The sequence below is a fragment of the Tupaia chinensis genome, unplaced genomic scaffold, assembly GCF_000334495.1.
Source record: "Tupaia chinensis unplaced genomic scaffold, TupChi_1.0 Scaffold145685_1, whole genome shotgun sequence".
Taxonomy (NCBI): domain Eukaryota; kingdom Metazoa; phylum Chordata; class Mammalia; order Scandentia; family Tupaiidae; genus Tupaia; species Tupaia belangeri.
Window position 1 is genome coordinate 3,724,638 of NW_006205542.1, and position 27,455 is coordinate 3,752,092.

Consider the following 27,455-nt stretch of genomic DNA (forward strand, 5'->3'; position numbering starts at 1 on the left):
GGTGCGTGTGCGTGCATGCCCAAGATCCCGAGAGGAGAATGGAGGAGAAGGGATTGTGGCGTGGCCATCCCCCCTGGGGGGGGATTTCTCACTTTCTATCTCTCTGTCTCTCTCTGTCTGTCTGGCAAGCACACACACCCTATAGCAAAAAACTCTCCAAAAAAAAAAGATTGTCTGCTCTACCATGATGTTTTTATTTGTTTGAGAGATTTTTGCTATAGGGTGTGTGTGCTCACTGGAGAGACAGAGACAGAGAGATAGAAAGCAAGAAATCACCCTCTGGGGGGGATATCCACACTGCAATCCTTTCTTCTCCATTCTCCTCTTGCGATTTTGGGTGCACACTCACATGCACTCAGCATGAGTTTTAAGATGTTGGGTCTGGTACTCAAATCATGGTTGACTATGTGGGATTCTAGCGATGTAACCATTACACCATCTGCTGGTCCCTCTACAACAATCCTAGTTCATGCTACTCACTCACAATGTGTGTTTCCATATTTAGTATAATGTCTGACACATTGTGGGTGTTAAATAAAGGAATGAAAGTGCTGTTGGTGTCTGAAATGAATGTTGACTCTTTTGCTTATATTTCAATTTTTCATTAAAAGTCCAATTATGTTTCACTGTCTTTTTTTAAGAATAAAAAGCAGAAGAAAAAAATGTCAGCTACCCAGGGTGTTGAGAATTTCTTAGGAAAACCAGGAAAAAATGTGATAATCTTCCCAGGTGGTCAAGACTGAAAACCCACAAGTAATTCTTTTTAAAAACATTTTTAAAATCAGTTTCTAATATACAAACAAAATAAAGACAGTGAAACATAATTGGACTTTTAATGAAAAATTGAAATATAAGCAAAAGAGTCAACATTCATTTCAGACACCAACAGCACTTTCATTCCTTTATTTAACACCCACAATGTGTCAGACATTATACTAAATATGGAAACACACATTGTGAGTGAGTAGCATGAACTAGGATTGTTGTAGAGGGACCAGCAGATGGTGTAATGGTTACATCGCTAGAATCCCACATAGTCAACCATGATTTGAGTACCAGACCCAACATCTTAAAACTCATGCTGAGTGCATGTGAGTGTGCACCCAAAATCGCAAGAGGAGAATGGAGAAGAAAGGATTGCAGTGTGGATGTCCCCCCCAGAGGGTGATTTCTTGCTTTCTATCTCTCTGTCTCTGTCTCTCCAGTGAGCACACACACCCTATAGCAAAAATCTCTCAAACAAATAAAAACATCATGGTAGAGCAGACAATCTTTTTTTTTTGGAGAGTTTTTTGCTATAGGGTGTGTGTGCTTGCCAGACAGACAGAGAGAGATAGAAAGTGGATCAGCAGCATCAGCATCAGTTGTTAGACACGTAAATTCTCCAGCTCTCCTCCACATCTCCTGAATGAGAACTCTGGAGGTGAGACCCAGATATTTATGTCTCAGCATGCCCTTCAGGTGAGTCTGAATCTTTGGATCACTCTTGACAAGGGAGAACCACTGTTTTAGGAGAATTGTCTCCACTCCCAAATAACTAAAAACAGTATACCCTTGTCCACAGAGGATATGGGTCAAGATCCCCAGTGGTTGCTTAAAACAGTGGATAGTACCAAGCCCTGTATTTACTGTTTCCTCCTTATACACACATACTTGTGATAAATTTAATTTGTAAGTTAGGCATAGTAAGAGATTAACAATAACTAATAATAAGATAAGACTCTTGTAACAATTTGCTAGCATAACTACTCCTGTATTTCAGCATTGTTAAATAAATAAAGGATACTTGAACATAAGCACTGCATACCTTCACAATCGGTCTGATAACTAAAATAGCTACTGAGTGACTAATGGGTAGGTGGCACTCTCAATGTGGATAGGTTGGACAAAAAGATAATTCATGACCTCAGGTAGGATGGAGCAGGATGGTGTCAAATTTCATCGTGTCACTCAGAACGGCACACAATTTAAAACTTATACATTTCTTGTCCCTGGAATTTTCCATGTACTATCTTTGGATCACTCTTGATCATAGGTGATGAAAACTGTGGAAAGTGACTGCTGTATAGAGAGCTGTTTATATGCAATTATCAAGTTCTTTAATATCAGGAAGAACATGAGGTAGCAACTAGTGAAACTTCTGTTCTTCCAGCAAGTTTTTCTGTACCCATTAACCATTTTCCACTGCCTGTAGATTTGGCAGGAATGGTGTAAAGTTAAAGGAGGCAGATTGCAATCTCTGAATCAGTGGATAAATTAAAATTCCCCTATCCTTGTTGTAGCCAGGAAAAAAGAAAAGGAAAAAGAGAAAAACTTCCCCAAAGTCTGAGAAAAAACGACAATCTGCATAGTGGCAGGGTACTCCTTAGAGTGGAATGTAAAATAGGCCCTGGCCACAGGCTTAGAGAGCAGACTTTACTCAACACGTGTTCTAAGTCATGAGTCCTAATTACGTCCATGTTTGTCTTTCATTTATGTGGCTTTCATCTGCGGCTGGATCTGCCTCGTAGGTGTCCCATGTTCCAGAGAGCAGAGATCAAAAGAATTCATAGGAAGCCATTTATTAGGATTTCGGTAATGTACAGCCAAGATAAGAAATATTCCTTTGGTGCTGCCATTTTTTTTCCCCTATGAATGAGACATCTAGGTTTCTTAGGAGAAGCTGTTTCCTTAAAACAACAACAACAACAACAACAACAACAATTCCTGTGTAAGGGATTCTACCTATCATTTACCTTCAAGTTGCCAATGTTTCTAACATGCTGTTTTCCCATAATCATTGCAGAGCACATGGGTTATAATAAATCCCAGGGATAGATTCAGCATTGTGTCACATTGCCAAGGACTTTTAATTTGTGATTACTGATGAATATTTCACATAGCGATTAGCTTAAGTCCTGCCCTAGTTAGGGAGCTGATGCATAATAGAAATTCCTCAGAGGCAGTGGAAGACCACTGAAAATGTGCAGTTGGGTGTCCTGACACTGCCAGATTGAACTGGCAGGGGAAGGGGAAACAGACATTTTTTCCACCCTCTGCCTATAGTGTCTCGCCATATCCTGTCTGGGAGATGGAGTCATTTTGGCTTCCAAAAGTGGTGTTTCATCTGGAAAGCAAGTTTTCCTTCATCTGACCACTTACGCTAGGATTCGTGTGAAGAGTCATCTGGGATCTTACTTTATTGACCTTAATATGCTAGGTCCATTCCAACATATGTGCTCGCACTTCTCCCCCCCCCCCCCCACTCAAGTCTTGGCATTTCATTTGGGAATTAGAAAAATGTTAGCTTGTTCTAGGAACAAATCTTTATGACTGCTATATATATATGAAAAATGCATCTGGATGAATGTTTTTCAAATAGCACCCTTCATGCTCCAGACATGTTCGAAGGGAGTGCCTGGCAACCCCTGACGCGTCAGTCTGGGCTTCCTGGGACTCCTTCGGCTGGCTGCATACCGTGTCATTGCAGGCTTCTGTCATTTTCTCCTCACAACATTTTGTAGGCAGCAGATGCAGATTCATCCATTATTTGCTCATTTATTCTTTCTAGATTTCATCACTATAGATGACATTCAGAGAAAGGGATTTACCTTAAATCTTTAAAAAATGAACAAGATACAGATATTTATTGTAAAACATGATATTTTGAAGCATTATGTTGAATAGGGAAAAGCTAAAAGCTTTCCCATTAAAAACTGGAATAAGATAAGCTTGCCCACTCTCTCTAGTCCACTTTAACATAGTGCTGGAAGTCTTAGCCAATGCAATTAGACAAGAGAGTAAAATAAAGGACATTCACATAAGATATGATTATATACCTAGAAAATCCTATGAATCCTAGGCATCCATGAAAAAACTCATCAAAGTGATAAATGAATTCAGTAAAGTTGTAGGATATAAAGTCAATCTATAAAAATCTATAGCTTTTTATACAACAATAATGTACAGAGTGAGACAGAATTAAAGAAAACAACCCCATTTACAATAGCTACAAAATAAATGTCTAGGAATAAATCTAACCAAAGAAGTAAAAGATCTTTATAAGGAAAACTATGAAAACTGCAAAAAAAAATTGAATGTGATATAAAAGAAGTATATACTGTGCTCTTGGATTGGAATAATTAATATATGTAAGATGTCAGTCCTACCCAGATTAATATACATATTTAATCCAATCCTGATCCAATTACCTGAGACATTCATTGCAAAAATAGAAAAATAATTATAAACTTTGTCTGGAATCAAAAAAGACCTTGTATTGCTAAGGCAATACTGTATCAGAATAATAAACTAAGAGGTATCTCACTATCTGACTTTAAAGTATACTACAAAGCAGTGATAATTAAAACAATATGGTACTGGCACAAGAATAGATACATATACCAGTGGAACAAAATAGAGAATCCAGAAATAAACCTCAAATCATACAGCCAATGACTTGATAAAAGGGCATAAGATAATGCAGTGGAGAAAAGAAAGTGTCTTTGACAAATGGTGTTGGGATATCCATCTGCCAAAAAATGAAACTAGACCCACTATTTGCCAGAGATAAATATCTGTCATTAAAAGAGCACTTTGCCTAAAAGAAAGATCTGACTAGTGTGCAGAATGCTTACAATCTTTTGTGAAATTGAAGAATTGCAACTGAAATCTATTTTGTCTGTTTTTAAAATGAACGGAATAAAGTTTTTTTGTTTTTTTTTTTTAGAGATTTTTGCCAAAGTTTATGTGTGCTCACTGGAGAAAGAGACAGAGACAGTGAGAAGAAAAGTGAGAAATCACCCCTCCAAGAGTGATTCCACCCCAGGGGGAAGGCCATGCTGTAATCCCTTCTCCCCTATTCCCCTCCTGGGATCTTAGGCACCCACGCACATGTGCCCAATGTGATTTTTCAAGCCACTGGTTCTGGACTTAAACCGCAGTCAGCCACGTGGGAGTCCAGCAATGTAACCACTACGCCATCTGCTGGCCCCTGATTTTATTTTTAAAGAAATACATATAATTGCGACTAAATCAAACTAATTAACATATATGTTACCTCAGATATTTGTCATTCTTTTGTGATGAGAACACTTAAAATCTTTTCTGCTAATGATTTTTCCAGAATACAATACTTTGTTATTGATTATAGTCACCATGTTGTAAAATAGATAATCTTCCACCTATTCCTCCTATCTTGTTGGAATTCGGTATCCTATGACCTAATCTTCCTAGTCCTTACTCCCCCTATCTTGCAGCTCCTGGTAACCACTAATATACTCTCTGCTTCTCCAACTTCAACTTTTCTTTCAGATTCCACATGTAAGTGAGATCACATGATATTTGGCTTCGTCATTCTCCACCTGGCTTAGCATAACATCCTCTAGGTTCATCATACGGTTGAAGATAACAGCGTTTACTTCTTTTCAGACTGAATAGTGTTTTATTAGGTATATATGTCACATTCTCTTTATCCATTTATCTACTGATAGGCCCTAAGTTGGATTCTGTATCTTGGCTATTGTGAATAGTGCTGCACTACAGGAACACAGAAGTCTCCTCCACAGGCTGATTTAATTATATATATATCCCCAGTAGGATGCCGGATCACATGGTAGTTCTATTTTTAGTTTTTTTTTTTTTTCTTCAAGGTTTTTCAATAGGGCCTGTGCACTAGCCAGAGACAGAGAGAGACAGAGGGAAAGTGAGAATTCACCACTCAGAGAGGATGGCCAGGCCACAATCCTTTCTCCTTTATTCTCTTCCTGGGATTCTGGAGGACACACGCAGGTGCCCAGTGTGATTTTTCAAGCACCAGGTCTGGGACTTGAACTGCAGTCAGTCATGTGGGAGTTCACTGCCTTAACCACCACACCATCTGCTTGCCCCCTATTTTTAGTTTTTTGAGGAACCTCCGTACTGTTTTCCATAATGGCTGTACTAATTTACATTCCTACCAATGGTGTGCAAAGGTTCCTTTTTCTTGCTATCTTTTACCTTTTTTATGGTAGTCATTCTATAACAGGTATGCAGTGAGATTGTGGTTTTTGCATTTCCATAATGATTAGTGATATTGAGCATTTTATTTTCATATATTTATTGGCCATTTATATGTCTTCTTTTGAACATTGTCTATTCAGATCCTTTGCTCATTTTAAGACTGGGTTGTTTGTTTTGTTGCTATTGGGCAAGAAGGCTGCTGGAGCTGGCAAGGTCACCACGTCTGCCCAGAAAGCTCAGAAGGCTAAATGAATGTCCTTAATTCCTGCCACCCAATCTTAATCAGTGGTGGAAGAACAGCCTCAGAACTGTTTGTCTCAATGGCCATTTAAGTTTAATAGTAAAAGACTGGTTAATGATAACAATGCATCGTAAAACCTTCAGAAGGAAAGGAACATGTTTTGTGGACCACTTTGGTTTTTCTTGTGTGTGGCAGTTTTAAGTTATTCGTTTTTAAAATTTGTACTTTTTAATGAAAACAGTTGACCAAAAATCTGTCATAGAATTTTGAGACCCATAAAACAAAATTTAATGAAAAAAAAAAAGAATTTTGAGATTGCATTAAATCTGTAGATTGCTTTGGGTACTATACCCTTTGACAATATTAATTCTTGTATGGGATATTTTTACCACTCGTTTCTGTCTTCTACCATTTATTTTATTGATATTCTTTATTTTTTAATTTGTAGGTCTTTCATCTCCTTGGTTAGATTTATTCCTAAGTATTTTACTATCTTTTTATAAAAGAGGTTTTTGTCTTAAGGTGTGTGTGCTTGCCATTGGAGGGGAGGGAAGAGACAAAAAGACAGAGACAGAGAGAGGGAAAGTGAGAAATCACACCCCTCTCCCCCTCCCCCGCCCCAGAGGGATGACCATGCTGCAATCCCTTCTCCTCCATTCTTCTTCCAGGATCTTGGCCATGCACATACACATGTGCCCAGCATGATTTTCATGTCACTGGGTCCAGAACTTGAACCGTACTTGGCCATGTGGGATTCAGCAACGTAACCATCACACTATCTGCTTGCCCCAGTATTTCATTATCTTTTGGTAGCTATTATGAATATAATTTTCTTTTTCTTTAAATTTCTTTTTTCTGATCATTTATAGTGTATAGAAATGCTACTGATTTTCATATGTTGACTTTGCATCATGCAACTTTACTGAATTTATTTAATAGCTCAAAGAGTTTTTTGTGGAATTCTTAGGGTTTAATGTATATAAGATCATGTTTTCTGCAAACAGGGGCAATTTAGCTTCTGCCTTTCCCACTTGGATGCCTTTTATTTCTCTTCCTAATTGCTATAACTAGTGCCACGTTGAATCAAGTGGTGAGAGTGCGTACCCTTGTCTTTTTCCTGATCTTAGAAGAAAAGCTTCAAAATTCTCACCATTGAGTATGATGTTGACTCTGGGTTTGTCATTTATGGCCTTTATTGAGGTATGTTCCTTCTACACCTAATTTGTTGGGAGCTTATCCTGATAGGATGTGGAATTTGGTCAAATGCTTTTTCTGTATTTACCGATATGCTCATAGGCTGTTTTGCCCTTCATTCTGTTAATAGTGTTTCACATTCGTAGATTTAATCACATTTGCAGACTTGAGTATGTTGAACCATTCTTGTAAATCTGGGATAAATTCCCCTTGATTATGATGAGTGATTCATTTAATGTGCTGTTGAATTGGGCTTGATAGTACTTTGTTGAGTTGTTGTTGTTGCATCTATGTTCATCAGTACATTTGTTTGTATGGACTAGATACATTTTTTTTTTTAAATCCTAAAGTTATCCTGGCACATCAGTACATAGAGAAGAATTTGATCAGCTCCAAACAAATTTATTGTCTACTGGAACTCATTAGAAACTAATGGGTGATACTTCTTTTTTTGTTTGTTTGTTTTTGTTTTTGTTTTTTAAGGAGGTAATTGTACATATCCATAGAACACAATATAGTTTTTCAAAAGCATACATTAGGTTACTATCAAATCAAGGATATTATGGTATATATCTTTTCCATCAGAGAACTTTACATTCTTGTTTCTGTAAAGTACTTCCTCCCTAAACGCCCCCCCTCCACACCCATCCACTCCCTTTTCTATAGTGTCTGGTGTTCACACGTGTCTTCCTTATTATATCTTTGGATCTCTCATGTTCTGTCATTAAGTGCAGACATTTGGTATATATTGAGCAGGTCTTGATTTTGAAAACTAATTGAGCTAAAATATTGATAGTTTCAGAATTTTTCTGGTGCTATTCAATGATTGTGAACAATGAGTTCCCACCATCTTGGGGCTTACTGTCAAGCACTTGACCTTGTAGTATCAGCTCTACGGAGTCCCTGAGATAGTTAGAGTGAAGTCAGATGGCAGTCAGGAGCTCTGACCCACCTTTGGAAGAGGGTAGGGAGGAGCAGATGTGAGGTGCCTGAATCACTGAACAATTCCGAGATCTGTTTGTCTTGAGGAGAGACTGGGTTTACTGAGGTCCAGTTTTCAAGTCATAGGTTTCCTCCTAATATCTTATGCGTGCTCAGGATCTTTACTCTGGAACTTAGGAGATGTTGACGTAGGTAACTATAAGCTCCCAGCTCTTACTTTAACAGATGCTGGGTTCTTTCCTCCCTACTCCCACTTTTTGACATCTGACTTCACAGGGAATGGGCCTCAATGAACCCATGATGCCTCCATCTACCAGACTCAAAGTTTAGATGCACCCTACTGACTCCTGCCATTAGGTTCCCTGCACTGATTCAATTCTTCAGGATCTGGACATCAGTCTTAACTGAGCATAAGGTTTCCTTGTTTTCTTTGCAATTTGGATTTCATCCTTGATTCACAACTCAAACTCCAGCACCATCTTTCAGTTCAGTTTTCTTATGGTTACCAAAGAAATCATAGAAGTTCTACCAGTGAACCATACAGAGTTTGACAAACAGGAAAATGGGCTCTTATGTTACTGACATTTTGGGGTTGTGCAGCAGGGCCTTCCAAGGGTTTTAGTTATTTGGCACATATCTCCCCCCAAAATCTGAGACTATTCGGATTCTAGAAGCAAAACATTTTAGAGCTAAAGTTGACTATATCAACAGAAATGCTTACACATTTTTCTTGTCTTTAATAGGTAATAACTGCACAGCGAATTGTCCTGCAAGGATTAGCAGAGGAGTTAATTAATTGCCTGTTTGTAACACATGGTGTTACCCCTGAATGTCCTCAATTCATTTGTCCAAAAACAACCCCAAAGATGAATCATGCATTGGATTTACAGCTAATAATTTCGTAGTGTACAGATTCTATGGTGGGAAGTAGCACTAATTTAGTAATTTAGAAACAATTTGGGAATAGTTGAGTAATATAAAGTATTTGATTCTGCGTCATGTACTCAAATTTTTGGGGATAGTATTTATGAGTTTGACCAGAAGGAGCTTTTGATTCCCACTAGCAGTTATAGCTGTTCCTTGTGAAAGTGGCAGGTTTGCTACATTGAAGTGTTGCTGCCTAACAACTTCATTCTCAGGACAAAAGGTATGAGACAAAACCATAGGATGCTTTGAATGTTTGAAAATTCCTAGGGAGATCATTCTTATCCTAAATGGTATGACTTTCTTAAAAATAAACGCTTTTGACATTTGAAATAATTTTTTGGCATCATCAGTTATGAGCGCTCTAGCTCTCTGATACATTGCCAAGGCAACCCTGTTTATAATATAGACCTCTATATGGTATGCCAGTAGGAAAGTTCCAGACTAGAGATTTCGTAGATGTCAGGACTTGGTACCCAGCAGAACTGGTTTCAGATGCTATAAAGAGTTAAAGCCACAGATATCCTTTAATGTTGAAGAAATTGAGACTCGGGAGGTTAGAGGAATTGATCCAGATTACACATCATTTTAGCAGAAAAAGTGTTTCTAGAACTCAGGATTCCTGAGTCCCAGTTTGATTCTTTTTATGACATATGTTGGAAAGGATTAGAATTAAATGAGAAAAACAAAAGCTAAAACATTTCTTTCTCAGGTGCCTTGTGGTCCATACTTCTAGTGATGAATCTGGGAAATCTAACTTAAAAACAGAATTTTCCCAGCCACTTTTTAGTTTATTTTCCTTCCATGACATGGATCTATAATAAACCATTCTTCTTCTTCCCAGTTGAATGTGTTGACCTTATATGCATAAGTAAAATGAATGTTTTATTTGGATTTAGAGGTTGGCTTTTGTTTTCAGTCAGTTTGTGGAACTGAGCCCAAATGAGTTCCAATGAATTATGCAAATTTTCTGTGGAGTGATGAGTAACTATCCCACGTGTGGAGAAAACGTGCTTTTGCCTTCTTGTTTGGTGACTGTATGTATTTAATTACGCACAGAATGTGCTGCTGAGAGAAACACTGGAAACACTCCACTGAGGCAAGGCCTATTAGTGACAGTGATCCTGAGTTGGAGGCAAAACAAGAGCCTGGCGATGGCAAACAAGCCACCCACGCAGGGCCACTAGAGGGCAGTACTAACTTACAAGTCAGCCATCAAGATCCATGTTTAAGGCTACCTAGAATAAACAGTGCTGAGTATCTTGGACAACAACTTTTCTTGGAGTTGTTGACATGCGAAGATAAGTACTTATATCTTAGGTTGGTACTTTTTTGAGCCTGGGTATCCTCGACTCATTTTGGAGTTCTAATCTTTTTTGTGTAGAGAAAAAGGCACTGGCAGCTCTGGAATCTAGTCCTAGGTCTGCCATCAATTAGTTGTGTGCCCTTGGTCCCCTGGCTTCAGTTTCTTCCTGTGTAAGATTGCATGGTACTAAGATTTCTTCTCTATAATCTATGAACCAGCTGATTCTCCTTTTCTGCCCCATTTCTGCTCAATATTCATCCTAAGAGTAAGCCAGTGTTTTCTTCTGACTTATAAAGAAGAACATCAAGACAACCTCTTTGTTGGTAAATGTCTCTCTTCTGTGTTGACTACCAGCTCAGGCTTCTCTTCAAGGATTGCTTTCTTGAAGTATCACTCTTTCAAGGCAGCGGCTATGGTCTATCAAGCCTCACTAAAATAGCTTATTAGAAAAAATACCTAGTGATACTATTTGTAACTGGTTGAAAAATCCATCATTCTTGACCTTGGTTTATTGACCCTGGTTATGGGTTGAATCGTGTCCTCTCACCTCCAATTGATATCTTGATGTCTTCTCAGCACCTCAGAATGCAACTTTATTAGGAAACAGGGTTGTGGCAGATGTAGTAAGTGAGGATGAGGTCATTTTAGCTGAAGTATTGTGAGCTCCTAACCCAACTCGACTTGTATCATTATAAAAAGCGAAATTTGGAGACGGATTTGTACATGGGGAGAACGCCATGTGAAGATTGGAGTTCTGCTGCTTCAAGTTAAGAAACTATGAGAAGCTAGGAAGAAGACCTGTGGATACGTCCCTTCAAAGGGAACATAGCCTGACCTAATACTTTGGTCTTGGATTTCTAGCCAATAGATCTAACAAGCTAATACAATCCTAATGGAAATTTGGTAGGTCATTAGAATATGTGTTAAATGTATTCTTTCTCCAGATGGCTACGAAATCATGATTTAGTTCTGCCTCCTGCAATGTGCTGTGCTTCATTAAAGTCAATGTCATTGGGTTGTTCAAAATAATAGGAATTTTTGTACAACTTAGGACGTGATGAATTTAGGAGGAAGAATGCACGCTAGTACAATTTATCCTTCTTTGATATTTGATAACCCTTATGCTCTCTCAACTTAATCTGGCCTAAGAAGAAAATAAAATGGGCTGGTAATTCAATAATACAAAACAGTCTTCAACTTTAAACAGTATTCAAAATGCAGGAAATTTCCATTTACCAAGTGATTAAGGACAAAATTCACTTTTAAATTATGCCTGATAGAATAGGTCATTTTACAATGATTATAGCAATGAAGAGAGGAATTAACTGTAATCACTTATGTTATTAAGACCTGTCATCTATCAAGATTTTATATATATATATAAATAAAAAAATATATATAAATAAAAAAATATATATAAATATAAAATAAAAAATATGTATGTGTATATATATAGAATCATATATATATATATATATATAATCTAAATTTGTCCATGGATATCCCAAAACCAAAATGTATGACAAAAACTAGGACCAAAGTTGTAGGTTAGGGATTGGAAAGTGAGGGATTGTGACTTGTGTTCTGAAGTCTGACAAGCTTTAGGCAGGTTTTAAAGTCAGAAACCATGAGCAAGGTGGGTTTGCCAACAATTCAGATTGATATAAGCAAGGTAACAGAATGTCTAGCAGAAAGGAGATTGGATAACTCAGGGAGTGGTGTCAGGTGCTTTTCTAGGATCCTGAAAGAAAAAAGAAGTATGAAGATTCCAGTTTTTAGGTTCAGAGTCAGCATGTTCTTATAACACATCGCAGGATGGGGTGACAGCTCTTTGGAAGGATTACAACATTTACTTGAAAGACTGCACATTTGTCAGGGTTAAATGTTCAGAAGCAGGTGAGACATGACTACAGCCCAGCCTCTCATGCCTTCTCAGATGGGAGAATTTTAGAAAATGTCTCTGTCTCATTTTATTTCATACCATGGAGCACAGATGCTTTTGTGCTTCTACAGAGAAAAAGTTCTTGATCAAAATCAAGTGAATATTGCTAATTACATGCCATCAATTAAAACATTGAAACATTTTTTAAAGAATTATTTTTTAATCTAACTTTATTTGTTTGTTTATTTAAATTTGACCAGAGAGGGACAGAGTCAAAGAGAGAGAGAGAGAGAGAAAGAGAGAAAGTGAGAAAGCAAGCTGTCAGGTCTGGGACTTGAACTGTGGTTGGCCAAGTGGCAATCCAGTACCCTTAACCACCACACCACCTGCCAGCCCCGCAATATTGAATTCTTTTTAATTAGTTGCAGTTTTATTTTACATACAAAGCTAATTATAGAGTGTGGTAGTTATCTATAGCTGTGTCACAAATTACCCCAAAATTTTGTGATTTAAAACAACAAATTTTTATTTTCTGTTAGTTTCTGTGGGTCAAGAATCTGGGCACAACTCAGGGTCTTTCACTGGCTGCAACTAAGGTGTTGGCTGAGGCTCTGTCATCTCTAGGCTTGACTAGGGAAGGAACTGTTTCATACTCACTCACTGTGGTTGTTGGCAGGGTTCAGTTCCATGCTGGTTAATGACAAGAGACTTTCCTTAGTTCCTTTCCTCGTGGAGCTCTCTATAAAGCAACTTACAACATGGCAGCTGGCTTCCATCAGAACAAACAAGTGAAAGGTCAAGAGAAGGCAAAAATGAACCAGAGTCTTTTGTTGTGACCTAATCTTGGAAGTGACATTCCTTTGTCATGTGTTATTTGTTAAAGTGAGTTACTAGATACGGCCCATAAACAAGAACAGGGGACTGTATAAGGGGTGAAAATGAGACAGTCATCGGGAGCCATTCAGAGTCTACCTACCGCGTGGATAATAGGCTTTGTTAAATTAGCTGTTGTTAATTTAAGTGAATAATTTGAAATTATTTGTCATCATCTTTATATTTAAAAGGTGGTTTCTACCACAGGGGCCATGTAGAAAAGTACGCATTTAATGAACTAGTTTCTTTTGCCATTTCATGATGTATCATATATATAAACATAATCTAAAATGATTTTTCTGTAGCATTTTATCACTTTGGAAGCATAGAATTATACTTCCAAATATTCTCAGGAACTCTGTAAGGAGGAATTAATATAATCACTTCATAGGTGAGAGAGATGTCATTCAGAAAGATTTTTTTATAGTATTAAACAGAAATATGATTTTAATGATTATTTTTAATGCATTCTATGAGAACTTTTTTTTTTCTCAAAAAGTTCTGCACAAGTCTAGGGAAAGCATGATTAAATTGTTTCTTTGACTTCTTTTTGGTTATGTATCTGAATAGGTAAGTCATGCTGTTTAAAATCCCTGTCCTTCCTGGTAAGATGTCCAGAGTTGAATTGCAGTAGGTTGGGGAGTATTTCTGCTGTCAATGTTTTGTGACTAACCAAGCACACAAATCTTTTGGAGTGTAGTTTTACTTCAAGATAACTAAAATTTTTATGTTTTTTTTTTTTCTCCTCACTGGTATGATTCTTTGATCTACTCAGGAAGAAATCTTCTGTATTCTATTTCTTTTCACTTTAGAAACTTAGAGAATAGAGCTAATGCTTGAAGATAGAAAGGAAAGGAAGGAAGTAGAAGGGAAGGAGGAAAAAATTCAGAGTTGGAAGACTGCAGGGCAGAACACATGCTGGATTTCCAGCTCTGCAGTGAGCATTTAGCTGCCTTGTAAGGGCCAGGGCTTCAGTCTTGGTGCGTTGGCTGAGGGCTGACTGCTCCCCTCACTTCCACTGAGGTTTGGCTAATGTATACAAAAAATCAGCAATGGTCAGGTTGGTTGTAAAAGCTGGGCAAAGCATATTGGAATGTTTGCCAGAATTAGATCATTTTATACAAACTTTGACCACCGCAATGGCTAAATCAACTGCTCAAGTAGAAGCTGTCATGTTTGTAGTCTACTTAATGAAAAACAGCAGCATATGCATGAAAGTTGTGAGAAAACATCTGAACTTCATAACCTCCTAAAGGTCATAGTCAGAAAAAAGTTAAAAAATTTTTTGACAGTGTTCTCAGTTTGAATTATGCTTCTATGGACAGTAAATTAATTCACTCAGATGTGGATGACCTCCGTTACTACCTAATGGACTTTCCCATCCCCAGACTCGGTTGACTAGTTTCAGCCCTATATCCTGCAGTAATATCATTAGTTTTATTAAAACACTCATGTTATTATCTGCCACTAGACACTTCGTGAATTTTTATTCCTCTTTATTAAAGGCCACAATTTTCAATATTTATTTAAGATTTGCACTATTTGCATCAACTTCCCTACCCTTTACAATACTGCTTAATGAATACAGAACCCTACAATGTGTTAATACCACTTATTGTCCAATGCCAACTGTCTACTTGATAGCTTGACTAGGATATGAACATCTCACATGTTAAATGTCCAAGACAAAAACTTGGTTCCTTCACTTGTTCCTCTCTTAGGTTTCCCCCTCTCAGTATATGGCATTACCATCTACTATCAGGTCAGAAGTGATCCTGAATTACTTTGCTTCCCTTGTGATTCCTTTGTAGTCAACCTACCACCATTTTCTATTCAGATTATCTATTAAACACATCCAAATAAGACTATTTTAAATCACATCCTCTGCATTACCTAGTCTGAGTTACCATCCTCTCTTATAAAATGACTGTAATAGCCTCATAAACATGTTCACATTTCCATTATTCCCCCTAAAATATCCACAGTAAAGAGGACTCTTTAAAACATATGTGTTGGGATCACCAGCTGGCATAATGGTTGCATTATTGGACTCCCACATAGTTGACGAGTCTCTGCACCCAGTGGCTTAAAACTCACACCAGGAGCGAGTACATGCATGTCCAAAATCCTGAGAAGATAATGGAGGAGAAGGGATTGTGATATGGCCATCCTCCCTGGGGGATGGTTTCTCACTTTCTGTCTCTCTAGCGGGTGCACATGCCCTATAGCAAAAATCTCTTTGAAAAAAACAAATATATATGTGTGTGTGTGTGTGTGTGTGTGTGTGTATATATATATATATATATCAGATTATATCACTCCCTTTCTTAAAGCCTTCCAGTGACTTCCCATATTGTGTAGATTCAAGTGTACTCTCATGACCTTTTTAATTTCCTATTCTCCATGGCCCAGCATAACCTCGCTCCCCTTTCCTTCTTTTCCACCCCTTTGCCCCCGCTTTGTTCACTGCACTCCAGTTATGCTTGGTCTTGTTTTTATTCAGAACATGGCAGCATCTTGTTCTCTCTACATGGTCTTTGCCTCTCCTATTGCTTCTGGCTGAGATGTTAGTTCTCCAATGCTTCATGGAGCTGGCTTCTTGTCATTTAGATTTTAGCTCAAGAGCCATCTTCTCTGAGATATCTTTTCTGATCCTGTAATATAAGCTAGAGTTCTGGCTACTTTATATTCTATTTTCTTATTTTATATTTGTTGCAGAACTTACTACTATCTGAAATGATTATTATTATTTTTGCTTATTTGCTGTTTGCTTCTAGACTGTAAGCTCCCTGAGACTAGTGTGTAAGCTGCCTGAGAAGCAGAACTTTCTCTGACCTCTGGCCCCTTTGGCTTTTTTTTGGCTTCTTCAAGTGATAGCCCAAGCACTTAAAACAAGTTTGGGCTACAATTGGTGCTCCAAGCACATTTTTAAAGTTGAATTGATCCTGTATTTAAGACAAATTATTCTAGTTGTAGGTTCCTAAACATAGTTTATACTCTTTGCATTTAAAAATCATTCTCTTCAGTCTAAATGCCTCATGCTTTCCCTCTCTATTTTTTAAGTTTTGCATCTTTAAAAGCTTCATTCAAGGATGCAGATGGGTGCTTTGGTGGGAAGGTTATTTCTACCTTGGACAAATGGATGCTAGACTGGACTCTGGTGGACAGATTACAGAAGTTACCTGGCTTTCATCAACTGTTGTCCCTACGTCAGAGGGAATTCCCACTGCTAAGGGGTGGTGCCTCCAAGGAACTTTTCTATAATTGGAGAACCATAATCAACAGTGCTGCAGATGTCTATTTTGAAGGAAGCATCCATCGATTTCTTCAGAACATGACTGAATACCAGTTGTTACCACCTGCCATTCTCCAGCAAAAGGGAGGAAAAGGCAGGGAGAAGCTGCAACTGTTCAAAAACCTTCATGAATCTCTGTGTAATCCCGAGATGGCATCTTATATTCAGAAGGTAGAGAGAACCTAAGGCATCTTCCAGTTTGTTTCGACCGTGACTGACCAGAAAATGGCCAGGGTACTGAGGAATTATGAAGGAACTGGAGAAATCACCAGAAGCCAGAGAAAGCTAATTTACTGGTTCAGTGAAGCCATTCTCCAAAGATTCTCTTCTTATTTCTTTGGGAAAGAGATTTTCCACTCTCAGTATGCATAACCTGATCAAGACTATCTCAGTTTATGCAAATTATAATTGCACATATGCCGACTACCATGAGCCGCTCATCCTGATTGCTAAACCCACACTCATTTTATGGTTTCCTGGCATCAGACATCCCTACAGGCTTCAGGAGTTTTCTCTTAAAGCCAATAATGAAAAGAGAGAGAGAACGAGAACAAGTGAGAGAGAAAAATCAGTTAACTTAATTGTTGCTATATTTTATCAAATAGTCTAAAATATACATTAACTTGGTAAATTCTGCCAATGGACAACTTTATTATTTGAAACAATCTGGCCCCACTGAAAACTATAGACTAAATGTTTTTTGGTCCTTTTATTCTGTTTGATGACTTTCTTTCAGATTAATAATGCCAGTACAGGTGGCTTGATTTCAATATTGATTTAAACATTTTCCTGCCATATACTCAGGTGAGAAATAATGCTAGCATATCTGATAGCTTTAAAAAAATTTACAGAGAAATAATTGCATATGATACAGTGTTTATGTCAAAATATGTTCATAATTTTTTTGTTTTGAGAGATTTTTGCTATAGAGCGCATGCGCTCGCCAGACAGACAGAGAGAGACATAGAGACAGAAAACGAGAAATCACCCCCCAGGGGGAATGGTCACGCCGCAATCCCTTCTCCTCCATTCTCCTCTCGGGATCTTGGGCACGCACGCACACGCATCTGGCGTGAGTTTTAAGCCACCGGGTCCGGGACGTGAACTGCGGTCGACTACGTGGGAGTCCAGCAACATAGTCATTACGCTAACTGCTGGTTCCCAAAATATGTTCATAATTTTAAAAACATCAGTGGATGTCGTGAACCTGTATTTTCTCTGCACTTCCACTCATGATCTCTAGCTCTGTGAAACTAAAGAGATGATGGCCTCAGGGAAATGCCAACTTTCTTAAGGATAGAAGAGCTCTGAAGCTTAAAAAAAAGCTCATTTGAGCACTGCCTTTCTCCAGCTCTTTCACATTTAGTTATGACCACTTTTCTGCAATCCTGTATCTTTTATTGTCAGATTCATCCATTTTTTATTTTCTATATGTCACCTTGAAGGTAGATTACCTTTTTATGTGTGTAAATTTTATGTCCTCAACTGAATTATAAGTCCTTTGAAAATTGGGATCTTGTTCTGTGCATTTCTTTCCTATTCTCCATTGTTATTAAAATATGTCATGTATGTAATAGGTATTGAATGAATTTTTGTTGGTTGATTTTCATTCTCACTAATTATTTCAAATAATCAATCTATAAGTTTGAAACAATTCTTGCCTGTGGGTGACTGCTGATGATATTGTTAAATGGTAGCATTTGGGGACAGCTCTGTAGCTCAGTGGAAAAGGGAGCCAGACCCCACGTGGCCAGCTGAGGTTTGCAATCCCTTTGTAATCCCAAGAAGGCATCTTGTATCCAGTAGATAGAGAGAACCTAAGGCATCTTCCAGTTTGTATAGACCATAACTGACCAGAAAATGGCCAGGGCACTGAGGAATTATTTTCAAACCCCAGTAGCTTGAAAAATATGTAGGACATGTGTGCATGCAGGTCCAGTGTCTTAACACAAAGAAGGAATGGAGGAAAAAGGATTGTGGCATGACTATGCCTCAGTAGGGGTTACTTTTTCTCTCTCTGGAGAGTGAATATGCCCTCTGACCAGAGAGAGAGAGAGAGAAAGAGAGAGAGAAGGAGAGAAAAATGGAAAAAGTTAAAATGGCATACTTTTAAATATGTATCTTCAGAGACAAAGTTCCAATAATTTTAAGGATGTATCTGGTGGAACTAACTTCTAACTGAAAGCTTTCATAATGAGCTGCTTGTTTCTACTGTTTTTTTTCCAGTTTTTATAGGTAGAGTGACTCTTAGAGATCTGTGATAGATTTGATAAGGCTTAAAGAATTCTTGCAGAGAGATGTACTTTGTATGAAAGAAATGTATAGTAGAACTCAAGCTTTATTTCATAGAAAAAGCAAATACCCATTCTTGTGGAAGGATTCATGTCTAAAGAAATAGTGTGATTTTTTTCAATTCTATTTATTATTATCATTTTAATTTTCAATAGGGCATGTGTGCTTCACCAGAGAGAGATGAGAGACAGGGAAAGTGATGAAACAAGACACCAGGTCCAGGACTCAAACCATGGTTGGCCATGTGTGAGTCCAATGCTCCAACCACGACACCAGCTGCCGGACCCAACAGTGTGATCTTTTTTTTTTGGGGGGGGAGAGATTTTTTTTTTTTTTTTGCTATAGGGTGCATGTGCTCGCCAGACAGACAGAGAGAGACATAGAGACAGAAAGCGAGAAATCACCCCCCAGGGGGAATGGCCATGTCACTATCCCTTCTCCTTCATTCTCCTCTCGGGATCCTGAGCACACACGCACACGCGCCTGGCATGAGTTTTAAGCCACCGTGGGGCCCGGAAATCGAACTGCGGTCTACTACATGGGAGTCCAGCAACATAGCCACTATGCTAACTGCTGGTCCCACCCAATAGTGTGATCTTTAAGCAATCAAAATTCCTTTTTATAATTGAAGAATTTGCCAACCTGGTATGTTCCCATACTCTCCCTACCACTCTTCTTCCAATGGCGTCACCTTCCAGAAAAAATCAACCTCTCAGCTCTAAACCTCTCATTTTTTTATTCTTCATTTATCATGTTTTCCAGGTACATGTCCCTTATTTGATTCTTCTCTGTTTTAAAGCTTGCAATATCCCTGATTGACCAAAGATAATCTGCCTCAATAATATAGATCCTACTTTTGCCCAGATTTTTATGTCTCGGTTAATAATTGCCCTCACTTGCCCTCTGTCTTTAACATATAACTGAATGGTCTCTTCTTTCACTCTATCAATAAGCTTGCTGTTTAGATGAGTTTGGTCCTCTTTCTCCTTTTGGCTACCACTCTAAGTTGTGTTTTTTTTATGTCAGCTAAGAGGAAGACTGATTCATCTAACTTTTCATCCTCGCCTTATCCTAAGATCTTACTATCTCCCCTCTTCTGTGATGTGATAAAAAGAGGCTAAGACATTTTCTAATATGTCAGTGGTTGACTCTTGCTATCTGTGGTAGTTGCGAATTTGCAAATATGGAATCCATAAATAATGAGACTCAACTGCATATTCAGTTATTTATTTAGTTTACTGCCATTCTTACTCTTTGCATGTTTTTTATTTTATTTTTTTAGTAGACTATTTTCCCCCTTAATCTCATAAAATGTTCTCTAATGAAGTAAGATAACTTAATAAATATGGGATATTGAATTGTCATTCAATTTGGAGATTGGAAATTTAACATTGTTATAGCAGAGCGATTATCTTAAGACTTATTTTTCCTGGGCCTATTTCAATATGTTATTGCTGTTTTCTACTCCATTCTCCTCTCGGGATCTTGGGCACGTACGCACGCGTGCCCAGCGTGAGTTTTAAACCACCGGGTCCGGGACGCGAACCGCGGTCGACTACATGGGAGTCCAGTGACATAGCCATTACACTAACTGCTGGTTCCCTGTTATTGCTGTTTATTATTTGAGGTCATATGGACATACAAGAGTATAATAATAACCTAAACTGTATTCAGCGAGGCTATTAACATCTCATTGAAGTTTTGACAAATTTAGTAATTTTTAAAATTGTATGCCACTATCTTGCAATGTGAGAACTGAAAAACAAGGTCCTAACTTTCAAGAATTTTCCCTTATAAGAATATACACAATTGACTCCAATAAAAGGCTGTGAATAACTATAGAAGAAGCTAGTGTTTGTTGAACACATACTGTGTGGACTTTGTTGGATCTGGACACCAGTAATACATGTTGCTTTGAGAAACTTATGCCTGCCTCAGACCCTGCACATTGACATAAAAAAATCATTACAAATCAAGACAACTAAACTGCTGGGAACCAGCAGTTAGTGTAATGGCTATGTCGCTGGACTTCCACGTAGTCAACCGCAGTTTGCATCCCGGACCCGGTGGCTTAAAACTCATGCTGGGCGCATGTGCGTGCGTGCCCAAGATCCCGAGAGGAGAATGGAGGAGAAGGGGATTGCGGTGTGACCATGTCCCCTGGGGGGGTGATTTCTCGCTTTCTGTCTCTCTGTCTCTCTCTGTCTGGCAAGCGCACACCCCCTGTAGCGAAAACCTTTCCAAAAAAAAAAAGAGAACTGAATTGCTGATACTTTACATTGCATGCTAGGCATTATGCCAGGTGCCCCAATGTTTTAACCCATTTAGTGCTTGTATACCGTTCTAAGATAGGTATTATGACTATTGTCTGAAATTTACAGATGATATATGTAAGGTAGGGAGAGGTTAAGTAGATTACTTAAGATCGTATCACTTATGTGTTAAGGCAATTGGCTGCTGTAATATATACACTGGAATGCTAGAGGCTTAATATAACGAAAGCTTATTTCTTATAAACATATAATGCACAATAGGTATATCTGGTCAGGTAATCATCTATGTAGTCTCTCAGAGACCAGGGTCCTTATACCTAATGGCTTTATCATGCGTATGGTCTCTGTGTTCTCTTTTGTATCCCTGTCTGCTGCTGGATATGAAGGACGGTGTGGGAGGATTTTATAAGATAGACTTGGAAATGGTGCATATAATTCACATCTTTATTTTATTGGCTAGACTCCATTAGCTGTTTCTAACTGGAAGGGAGGCTTAAAAAGCTGTGAGTCCAGGAAGAAATGGAAACAGGCTTTGTTGAACACAAAGCGACAGCTGGAGCCAGGATTCCGATTCAGGTGGCCTGACTCAGAGACAATGCTGTTATCTTTACACCATGCTGAGTGTGGTTAAAAGGTACTCTCCTGGTTTCTATTAGCATAATGGTATTATGGAAGACTTGCCAATAGGTAAATTTAATCTCAGAAGCAGAGTGGTCTTCTGCCATCTGGAGGTAAGAGAGTGGGTGAATGAATGACGACTAATTAGTTTCCTATGGCTACTGTAACAAATGTTCTGGCTTAAAACACCACCAATTTATTATCTATAGTCCTGGGTATTAGAGACCCAAAGTTAGTCTTACTGTAGAAACCTAAAGTTAGTTTTACTGGGTTAAAGTCAAAGTGTTAGCAGGTCCAGTTCTTTCTGAAGGCTCTGAGGGAAGAATCCATTTCCATACCTTTTGTGGCTTCTGTAGGCTGCCCGCATTGTTCAGCTCATGACCTCTTCCCAGCATCTCTCTAATGTCTTTCTTTCATCATCATGTCTTTTGCTTTGGGTTTTGACCCTCCAGCCTCCCTTATGATTTTTATCATTGATCCCAGCTGGATAATCCTGGATTTTCCCATCTCAAGGTCCTTAATCACATCTACATAATCCCTTTCCCATTATGGAACATATTCATAGTTTTTAGCAATTGTGATGGGAGCATCTTTAAGGGGTTATTTTTCACATTGGTAGGTGCCTTTGCAGGTGCCTTCTATATAAATTTTTCCCCGTTTTCTTAAAAATAAAATATTAAAATAGTCAAATAAAATTTCTATGCTGGTATTATGGATCTGATATAACTCCCAAGGACCAATTACTCACTATAGAGGTTCAGGGAGGTTTTAGAATTCATTCATCCATTCGTTCACAGGTACTTTGTACATAATTGAGTTTGGTCTTACTTTTTGTGCAGCTGATTATTATTTGTCAATTATCTCTCACAGAGTAAGTATATCTGCTCAGGTAATCTGTATAGTCTTTCAGAGACCAGAGTCATCCTACCTAATGGCTTTACCATACCCTATGATTTCTGTGTGCTCATACAAGCTCTAGTTTGCCTTTTTTTTTTTTTGGAGAGGTTTTCACTATAGGGCGCGTGTGCTCGCCAGACAGACAGAGAGAGACATAGAGACAGAAAGCGAGAAATCACCCCCCAGGGGGGATGGTCACGCCGCAATCCCTTCTCCTCCATTCTCCTCTCGGGATCTTGGGCACGCACGCACACGCGCCCGGTGTGAGTTCTAAGCCACCGGGTTCAGGACGCGAACCGCGGTCGACTATGTGGGAGTCCAGTGACATAGCCATTACGCTAACTGCTGGTTCCCTAGTTTGCCTTTTTTTAAGACTCAGAACAATGATAAAGAAGAGTGGCTCACCAGGAGGTAAGAAAATTATTTGGTCCTATGTATCTTAAATTAAAATGAAGATTTATTGTATGAATTGATAAACCAGTTATGCTGGAACCTATACTTTATGAATCACTTAAAATTAGACGTGTTAGGTCATTAACGTATTTTATTTTATTTAATCCTGCAAATTACCTTTAGCTTTTGAAAATGAAGAAATTGAGTTATGGAGAAGCAAAGTAAACTTTCCAAGGAAAGTGGTGCTCAAAATGTAGATTTGCAGTACTCTGGCTTTTCCTATATTTTAATAGCACTGTTTTTTCCTCAGTTATTTGTAGTCATCCCTCAATAGCCATGGGAAATTGGTTCCACGACCCCTTTTGGATATCAAAATCCACAGATGTTCTGTTACATAAAATGGCTGAGTACTGGCCCAGTACTTGCCTTGTTGGCTAAGGGAACTGGATACTGCATAGCCAACCAAACAGCTAGAGTCCTGGATCCTGCAGCTTAAAAACTATTCCAGGCATGTGTGTGTGTGTGTTCTCAAAATCCCAATGTTATGGAGAGATGGCAGAGTGGGGATTGTGGCATGATCACACTCCATTGAGGAGAACTTTTTCCTTCTGTCTATTTATGGCTTTCTCTTTCTCTGGTGGATACATGCACCCTCTAGAAAAAAATAAATATCTTAGTATTTTGCATATAATCTACACACATCCTCCTGTATACTTTAAAATCATCCCTAGATTATGTATAATAGCCAATACAATGTAAATACTACATAATAGTGTTAGTATTGTTTAAGAAATTATGATAAGAAAAAAGTCTGTACATGCTTAGCACAGAAGTAATCAAATTACTTTTCAAACATTTCCAATCTGCATTTGGTAACTACACAGATGTGAAACCCACTGGCACGAAGGGCTGGCTGTATTAGCATAATCTAGAGAGAGGGAACAGTATATTTTCTATGCTGCGTAATAAATTACTACAAACTTTAGTGACTTGAAACTACATACATTTATTATTTTATAGTTTTCAGGCATGACTTAGGTGGGTCCTTTCCCTCAAGGTATCTTACAAGTCTGCAGTCAAAGTGTAGGCTGGAGTTGTCATCTCATCTGAAAACTCTACTGGCAAAGGTTTGCATCCAAGATCAGTCCATGGTATTGGCAGGACTCAGTTCCTTGAGGGTTGTTGGGCTGACACCCTCAGTTTCACACGGCTGTTGGCTCGAGGCCACCCTCAGTTGATTGCCACGTGGGCCTTACCCTAGTGTGACTCATAACATGACCACCTGCTTCATCAAAACAAGAGTAAGAAGAGCCGGAGAGAGAAAATGCAAGCAAGATGGAAATCTTGCTTTTAGCCTAATCTTGGAAGTGCCATTTTATCACTTTTGTCTTATTCTATTAGTTGGGAGCAAGCCACCACAGCCATTCCACATATGAGGAGAGGGAATTACATCTTATGAGAAGGATTCACATTCTACGACATGAATAACAGGTGGTAAAGATCATTGGGAGCCATTTTAGAAGCTGTTTCTTCTCCATTCCCTTTTCCTTCTTTTCCTGCTATAAAATACTTAGTAAACACTGTTTTGTACCAGGTACCATGGATATCCTCTATATAAATGTAAGTAAGATTATCAAAATAACTCATGGGAGCTCTTAAAAATGCAGATTCCTCTGTGTCACCTCTAGGGAGTTTGATGCAGTAAATCTGGTTAATGTAGGACTCTGTGTTTAAAAAATATCTTTGATAATTCTAATAGCATCTCAGGTTAGAATCTATTTCTCAGGAACTTCCATCCTAACGGGGAAGAGATGGTAAAACATTAATTACTGTTGAGTTAGATAAATGATGTGTTAGAGGCATGCAAAGGATGATCTGAAGTACACAAGAACATTTCAGTGGGGATTGGTTGGAGGACTGTTAGGGGATGGAACCAAGCCAGGCACTGCTTCTCAAAGGTTGTGTTCCTGAGCGAGTCTTGACTTAGGAGTAGGGTTAGCAAAGAATAAAGAAAGAGATGAGGATATTGGCTAAGATAAATCATATTTAGAAAATTACAGCATCCTGCAATATTATGAAAAGAAGTTGTAAATCGATTGGTATGAATGCTCTCTCCAAATGCTCAGTGGGCTGTGTGGATGTGGTGAGGTGGCAACTTGGGGTATCAGTGTCTTAGTTGGCCTGGGTTGTTAAAACAGAGTAGAATGGGCAGCAAAAGTGACAAACACTTAGTTCTCACAGTTCTTGAGGTTGCCAGTCCCAGATTGAGGTGCCATCACAGTCAGCTTTTGGTGTGGGCTCTCTTCTGGGTTACAGACTATAGGTTCTCATGGTGTTCAGAGACTGGGAGAGCTCACTGGGGTCCCTTTTATCAGGTCACTAATCCCTTTCTTGAGAGCTCCACTCTTAGGATCTAATTACCTCACAAGTGTCTTACCTCCAAATACTGGGCCATAGGGAAAGTCATGACTCATTTTTGCATAGAAGAATACTTCCTGACTTTCCTGACAACCTAATACTCTGGCAGTTAGGATCTCAGCATATGAGTTTTGGGAGGACCCAACATTCAGTTCATGCACAATGCCCAGTTTTGGAATTGTTCTATTAGGTCAGACAGCAGATGAAGGGCATTGAGGTTAATGGCAAAGGAGCCTTCAAAACAAAGAACATATTGATAGTAGGCTGGGCAATGAAGCGAAGCAGGAAGGGTAATGGGGGTGGGAGGGAGAGGATCAGGGAAAAACAAACAATACATTTAGTAGATACAAACATGAGAAAGTATTTGCTGATGATAATGTATATGGTAATGTCAAAGACATTTATAACTAATAACTAATATGCGCTGTGTTCTTGCTGAAAAAAATCATGTTATACACTATAAAGATATACAGTGATTAAATGTAGATTAAAAATAAAAATAAAAAATAATGTCAAAATAATAAGATATAATTATATTATAGATAATTATATAAAAATTATAATAATTTATAGACATGAACTAGTAGAATCTTCATTTTTAGTGAAAAATCTATAGAAAGTCACATACAATTTGAAGGTTTCTTTTTCTCCTAGAAAAGTAGATTCAATGGGTTTTATAATTTAAAAATACTGAGTTTTACAATGTACACTGAATCAAGAACTTCAAGTTAAGATTAAATGAATCATGAATACGAAAACTCTTTGCTCTCTGTTGATAATTAAAAAGCCTCTTCTTTCTACCAAGAGGAAAATGCCACATTAGTAGTTGGTCTGTCATAAGGGGCAACTCTACCACTGGCTGCCATGACTTTCTGGGGAGAGGCTTATGGAATTCTGGGTCTTCCTACCTCCCACTTGAGCTATCCTGGTACTAAAGAGGATTTCAAAATGCCAGGCTTCACTCAGGGAGACGTGCACTACGAGAGTTTTGAAAATGTTTCTTCCTGAAATATGTTGCAACCATCTCTAATTGTTCCAAATCACACATGCTTAGCTTCTTTTGCAAGGAGCTTGAATTCCCTCACTAATAATTATAGGCCACATTATAAAAGAAGTGAAAAGATTAACAAAGAATTGACAACAAATTCTACTCTAGGTCGTTGGGAATGTAAACAGTGATGTTATCAAGTACAGTCTCGTTAGAGGTTTTGTTCTGACCCAAAGTTGCTAGGTATTATGGTTTTATATTAATTGAATGTCTTTTAAATCAATGGTATCATGCTGTGCTATCATGCTTGTACACTGTATAAACTTGAAATAGAGAGATGGAATTCTTAAACCATAAAAGAAACTTAACTCAGTCTTGTTTGATGGATTTAGTTGCATGTGTGTTTTAAATAGTCCAGAGTACATTTTCTTCAGTTTCCATTTTTCAGACTGGGACTTTTTTTTTTTTTTTTTTTCTCCCTTCAAATAGCAAAGCAGAACTGAATAAAATTTGCAGTGCCTGAGGACCTTCAAAGGAGTTTTCCAAATGATTCTTGAATTGATAACTGATAGATTCAGCCATGCAGGGCATTTGTTTGTTGCCACTGATGGTTTGGATCTCTTCTCTTATAAACAAATTCCTTTTGAATAATAAAGGATGTCAAATAGAACCTCATGGTAGTGCTGCAGAAGCTGGCACTTTAACAGCTAGGCTATGCTCTCGAAATTTATGGGGAACTGCTGATTGTGATTAACTACACTCAGTCTAAATTTAAATAAAGAACTAGAAACTCTTAGAGTACTTTTTTACTGTGGTCCTAGGGAAATTTCAAACTAATAAATCTGACACGTTGTTTTAGAGAACAAAAGAATCCTAATGGTTGAAATAAACATTTCAAACATTTGTGTTGATAAATCTTTGCTCTAAGAATAAATACTAG

The 27,455-nt window shown here is 38.2% G+C and overlaps 1 pseudogene; it reads left to right on the plus strand.

Moving 5' to 3' along the window:
• The window catches only part of LOC114006119 (transcription factor Spi-C-like), a 67,754-nt pseudogene that overhangs the window by 35,474 nt on the left and 4,825 nt on the right, over nucleotides 1-27,455 (plus strand).